This window comes from Formica exsecta, unplaced genomic scaffold (genome assembly GCF_003651465.1).
Source record: "Formica exsecta isolate Colony F162 unplaced genomic scaffold, ASM365146v1 scaffold49, whole genome shotgun sequence".
Lineage (NCBI taxonomy): Eukaryota > Metazoa > Arthropoda > Insecta > Hymenoptera > Formicidae > Formica > Formica exsecta.
Window position 1 is genome coordinate 439860 of NW_021852138.1, and position 7073 is coordinate 446932.

Genomic DNA, 7073 nt, shown 5'->3' on the forward strand with positions numbered 1-7073 from the left:
GATTGAGAGAGAGAGTGAGAGAGAGAGAGAGAGAGAGAGAGAGAGAGAGAGAAGAAAAAAGAGCAACTTCTATTCTGCTTGAAAAAGATCGAGGATCCGCATTTTAACTCTCGTTAGTATATCAATTAATTGTTTATTATTAATTCGTTTCACAAAATGTGCAAATTAGAAGTAATTAGGATACGATGTTCGACAAGAGCATTAATCAAGAATCTTTATATTATATTAAAAATGAATATTAGAAACAGTACATTTCATTTATATTGAGACTTTGCTACGAGATAAAAAGAATAATTTATAGCTTTCGATTTTTTCTTTTGAATCTCGCGAGCGAGGCAAAAGGATGACATAGCGCAGATTCTTCCATCTTCGTCGCTCTCAAGTTACAAATTTTTTCTTCAGCGGTATTCCGTGAGCGATTAATCTTCGCATACCGGCCACGCGTTCACTCCTCGCGTAGTACATTATTCCGTCTACGTTTTATCTACATGCGCGCATTTACGCGAGAGAGTGACTTCTCCCTCGACGTCCCGTCTAAAACGCGAGTAAGCGAGGCCGAGAGCGGTGCGATTCCTACGCTTAAAAATAAAAAGAAACAAAAAAAAAAAAAACGGCACACGCCTCGCGGTGGCACGACGTATATATATATGTGTGTGTGTATGTGCGTGTATGCGTGCATGCGTGTGTATATTTATTTTCCGTGTCGAGAGCGCGGACCGCTCGCTCTGCGCGCGCGAGGCTTTCTCTGGACCACCCCGCCCACAATGTGGATTCTATCTCGCGGTTACGCTCGTCGATCGCGTGGATCCCGCTCTCGATATAGTCGATTCTCTTGAGGCTGCTCGTACGGGGCGAACCAGCTCCTGGACGATAATTAAACGTGCCGGTTTCGCGATCGGTTTCGATCTCGAAACGGCGGCGAATGATCTCCCGCTGTTTCAGCAGGCCTGCATTTATGAATCCCCTATTATTGATGTGTTAATGTATTTTATTATTAAAAATGGCGGGAATAATATAAAAAATCAAAAAAAAAAAAAGATTTTAAATTCGAATATTAAGAAAAACATGTTCGGATCTTTGCAAGTATTTAGTTAGGTTTGAAAATTTTCCTCGAATCTTGAATTTGCACAGTTTAATAAAAAAAAAAGAGATAATTATTATTTCTCGTAGTTTTTTTGACATTAATTCTGGCCTCCAAATTGCCATGTCACAATTTTGAGAAATATGCGATTAAAGTTGCAAAATTGAGATATTTTAATGTATTTTGTCATGCTGTAGCTACGGTATATATGTTAGAGAAGTTTGGCAATCAAAGTTAAGTATGTTGTTAGGACTCTTTTAAAAGGAATTTCTCATCTCTAATAGTTGTGACTAAAAAATAAAATATTTATTGTTGTGAATACAGTCTCTTGCGAAAGATTTGCAAATTAAATCATTAAACATTTATCAAATAATTTTCGATGTTCATTCAAACTAAATGATTTTTTCAGTTATCAAATATAAATCTGATATCAAAATTGACAAATTCGAAATATATAAATAAATGTTTGCAAAAATCCAAATATTTTTTTTAAATTTGTTATATTATTCCCCCCACTTTTAATGATAAAATACATTAAAATTTAAATTCCTTAAAATTGTGACGTAACAAAGTAATTTGTAGGTCGGATTCGCACTCAACGAGTTCGAAAAAAAAGCTATGGAAAATATTTATTCTCTTTTCTGTATTCAAAAAAATTTATTTTTTCTTAAACTGTGTTATCACTTATCTGGACCATCCGCGAAGCTATTATTTAATTTCATCGGGAAAAGACATTCACCCTTTTATTATTCCATATTTTAGTCGTATATATAGATTTCCCTTTCTTAATTACACAATTTCTGTTTCATACGAAGAATTTATGTAAATTAGAATTATAAAAGATTAGAATTTATGAAAACATGAAGAAATATTCAGAAAATCTGCGAAAATAAAATATATTTTTGAAAGGATATATATGACTGACTTTTTGTGCGATTTGACAGCTAGGTAGTCGAGATATTTATAGCGTTCTCAAGTGAAGTAAATTTGATCGTTCTGAAAGCGATTAATGACGTCATAAACTCCGTCTTGTATTACCAGAGGTATTTGGATTATTAGATTAATCAATGGAATACTTCGAATAAGCGTTTGATTGATTAATCAGGGCAAAGAATCTTGTGCTTTAAAATCAAAATAGCATCAAGCGAGAAATATTTTATATTATTTATTTTCAAAGAGCAGAGTGTCTTAAAGTCTATTTCTATTAAGGCTCTCTCAATCTGATTTGCCAACAACATATACATACATATAAACACAATTCAATAAGATAAAAATTAAAATCATGAAAAATAAAGAAGGAAAGATTATATTAAATGCAATTTATTTTTTACATAAGCTTTAATCATTAATAATGCTATTTAGAGAAGAAGAGAGCTTTCGTAAAATTATAAAAATTAAATAATTTTGAAAAAAAACGATCTGTCTCATTAAAGTGTCAAAGTAGAAATGTTGGATCGAAGAAATTGAGATCAAAAATAAGAGAAAAAAAAATTTTTGATTTGGATAGCAATTTATGGTAATTATTTTATTGAGTATATATATATATATATAGTATATATATGAAAAGAAAGTATATTTTTTTTGTATGAAATCAGGTACAGATGATCGTTGCATATAACAGACTCCGAAACTGGAGCACTTCGAGTTTGCGTGACCGCATCTATTATTTGCACGTCCAAAAAGTCAGCCACCCACACGTTCATGAGCACATCCTACGAGCCCCAAAGTTTCTCTTTCGTCTCGCGAAAACGCTTTTCACCGGTTCGCGCCGCAGCGTTAAAAATCTTAATTAAAACGCGCGTCTCCTACAGCTGCGGTGGGCGACCTCATCGATCTCGAGAATGAGCGCGTTTTCGCATTTGAGATAGACAAATAGAGAGAGACAGAGAGAGAGAGAGAGAGAGAGAGAGAGAGAGAGAGAGAGAGAGAGAGAGAGAGAGAGAGAGAGAGAGAGAAAAAAAACCACTAAAATAAACTGGGCCCTTAAATATTTGCATCTTATTCTAAGAATTCAAATGTAGAAGAGATGCAACAAGATTTCCTAAGAAATGCCGGATATGCCGTGAATATTTTTTCTTTGAAATGTAATATCTAATCAATTCGCGATGAACAGATGTTTAATTGAATTTCCTACTCTGTTTAATTATGAGATTTTTGAAGAGCACGCGATACACATGCGTATTTCGATAAACAATAACTATATTAATTATATAATTTTAAAACTATATGCACAATTAATGATATAATTATATATGATATAATTATATATTAATTATATAAAATTAATATATTTATATATCACAGAAAGAAAATGATCAGAGCCATCGGCGTCTCGAGAGAGTCCCGTTGTAACGTCCCGTTCGTCACTCATCACACCGATGATTGGACATGATAGGAACTTTCGATTGGTGTAACACTCTTGCCCTCGTCGATTCGCAACGCTACACCGGAACGAATGGACTGCGATCTAGTTTCTACTGATCCGAATCGGGCAATCCGCGCAAACGCGCGTTCGTCGACTTTTCGTGATACACGAGCAACGCTTTGATACACTTGGACAATAGCGCGAAAGAAGTTTGTTTCTGCCGCTGCACAATGGCGTAATCAAGCCAATTGCTCGGTTGATAGTCGACTTCTTCTCATTTCCGTGAATTTTTTCCGCCCCCGAGATGTCGCCTTACACATCGTGCGGATTTATTCCTGGATTCAGTGCGATATGCGTTGGAGATTCAAAGTATAATAAAATATTCACTCACGTTGTAAACTTTTAATTCTACAATATAGTGTATAGAAACTAAGATAGCGAGATAAGTTTAATTGTGCGATGATATAATTTAGTTCTACTTTGATTCTAAGAATGTTTTTAATTCTTATCTCGCTGTTTGACGTAAAAAGTATATTGTTTTAAAATAGCAGTTAAGATAGCAATGAAGATTTAGTCACAAACCTCTTATTAAAGCTTTATTTTTTATACAGGATATATTTCATTTATAAAATTATTAATAAAAATATGATGGTAAGGAAAAGGATATATCAAATTATATAAAATATAAATTTTATTTATTAAGAACTCTTGCAAATTACAAGTGTAAAACAAATAAGCTAATTATAATAAAAATATTAATTATATAATTAAAAAAAATATTTGTTAATAATTATTATGTATTATATACTTTTAATATTTATTATTATATATAATTAAAATATATTGAGAGTTTCAAGGCATTAAAACTAATTGTGTAGAATTGAAGGTTCAAAAGAGAAGTTAATAAATATGTATAGTACTATCAAAATAGATTTTTACTAATCCCTATAAATCATCTAAGCGTAAACTATCCTCAAGAACGTCAAAATAGCATCAAAATTTCTCGGACATTTTCACGATATTACGCTTATTGTTAATATAATGTAGAAATTTTTTTATACTAATACACATTATGTACAATTTCAAAATAAAATGAAGGTCAAGTAGCGCATTAAAAGATCAAAGTAATTTTCTATCAATGTCGATTTCATTATAAACGTTATTAAGTTTAAACGTTGTATTATATATACACATTCAAGAGATTCGTCAAATTTAACGTTTACCTTGATCCCGTAATGGTACTCAACACAAATTGATGTCATGCCCATAAAGATCTAACGGCTCGCGGCCAATATGTCATTAAACATCGGGGATGATTCCCGTTCACTCCTATTAATTATCGCTTTGTGAAGTAATGGTCCCGACATCTCAAACCGATTCTGCCCATTAGACAGCTAACCCGACTTAATAGTCCCGATTATAGAGATACCTGAATCATTAGAACATGCGGTATGGAACGTGTAATTAATAGATATTACCCTCTCTTACAATAAATCTATGAATACTATATTTTCTACTACACACAAACTTGCCAAATAGACTCTTTGGCTATTTTACTATTTTTTTATCATTCATCGTCAATGATATCTCTTAATTTACATTATTCTATTTTTGATCGAACCGAGGCTACGTCAAGTTTCTTAATGAAAGACTGAAATTACTATTTTATTGAATTATTTTTATAGGTTTAAATTTGCGTTTCATAAGCAAGGTGTCGATCAGCGACTTGGAATTAAACGTTCGTTAATTTATGGCGAGTACTTGAGATCTCGCTCATACAACGTCACACGTATTTAATTTCTTAAACGATTAATTAAGAACTAATCGTGATATCGCAATTTCGTCCGATGTGCAACAGCAAAATCATAGGTCGTTTCGGAGCTATTCCAAACAGCAGTTCCTAAGCTAGGAATATAAATACTAGAAGAAACTATGCCATTTTCTTACAATTATTCCGGATAATTTTGCGAGCTTTTACTCTAATACAAACAAAGTAGGGATTGAGATTAGCGTGTGTAACTTAATGTCCATTTTTTTTTGTATAATGATACATAATTGCGCTTACAAGGGCAATATCAATTTTCCTTCGATTGTGTATGTATAATTATAATACGTGTAATGTAATTTCGAGAAAAAAAGAACATGGCGATTTATACTTTTTCTCCTTTATATTTTAATATATATCTATCATATTCTTGAGTAAATAATATTTATTCTTTAAACTCGTTGCTACTTGATACTATTAAGTATTTATATCAAATATTATTATTATACAACATTAAATATGAAATACTAAATGCAGAGAGAGGAAAGAGAGAGAGAGGTGTAACATCAATAAAATTTTCTTGATAAAAAATGTACCAAAACTTACTTATATAAATGCATTTTTTTATTAATTTATTAATATCAATTTTCCTTCGATTGTGTATGTATAATTATAATACGTGTAACGTAATTTCGAGAAAAAAAGAACATGGCGATTTATACTTTTTCTCTTTTATATTTTAATATATATCTATCATATTCTTGAGTAAATAATATTTATTCTTTAAACTCGTTGCTACTTGATACTATTAAGTATTTATATCAAATATTATTATTATACAACATTAAATATGAAATACTAAATGCAGAGAGAGGAAAGAGAGAGAGAGGTGTAACATCAATAAAATTTTCTTGATAAAAAATGTACCAAAACTTACTTATATAAATGCATTTTTTTTATTAATTTATTAATTTTAATTTTAATTTTTTTTAGAAAAATTTAGATCATTAAATAATTGATTGAAAGAATAATCCAACTTTTAAAACTTTCTTTTGACTTTGATGGAGAAAAATATCGAAAAACAAATGAAAGCAACAAGTAGTAAAAGCTGCTTTTGTTTGTAGAACAATTTGCAAAGTAATTTCACGATTTGCCGTCGATCGTCGATCTCCGCCGCTAAATTCTCACCTCGGATCCTTCGTACGAGAGGTACGGCATACCAGCGTTCATTCTTAGAATCCTTTGAAAATACCGGAGTTGCGCCGAGAATGCAAGACTAGGGTAATCGGAGGCGTGGTGTGTAAATCTCGTAATGTCAGACGAGAAGCATTTCTCACAAGGAGTACTCTCGCGCGAGAATACACACGAGAGTGTTTTTACACGCGGATATCCATTATAAACACAGAAACGATTTTTAATCCGCGTAATTATTCAGGCGCGCGAGAAGGCCGCTGAATCGATTAACGCGATTGATTCCCGCGAAACTCTTGTACGATTGTAAAATAAGATACGGGACGTTACGTTATTTCCGGTAGACGATGCGGTCGCGCGGCGAATGATAGAATTTAATAACTTGAATTAAATATTACCGTGATATTTGAAAACCGCGCGAAAGTGAAAGTAAAATATTAACGCGTTATCCGCTTCATCGAACAATTAGAATCCAACGTTGCGTTACATTTGATGTTATAATCTCGAGGGGAAAAAAAAGATCCTCGGAAAGGCAAAACGAGTACGGTCGAACCGCGATGACTCAAGCATCACTCGTCACGTGACCGATGTGTCAGATGCAATCTGCAAACAATAAAACTTGTCCGGAGAAAGCGATATTTTAACATTCCATCATAAATTTTACTGAAGGC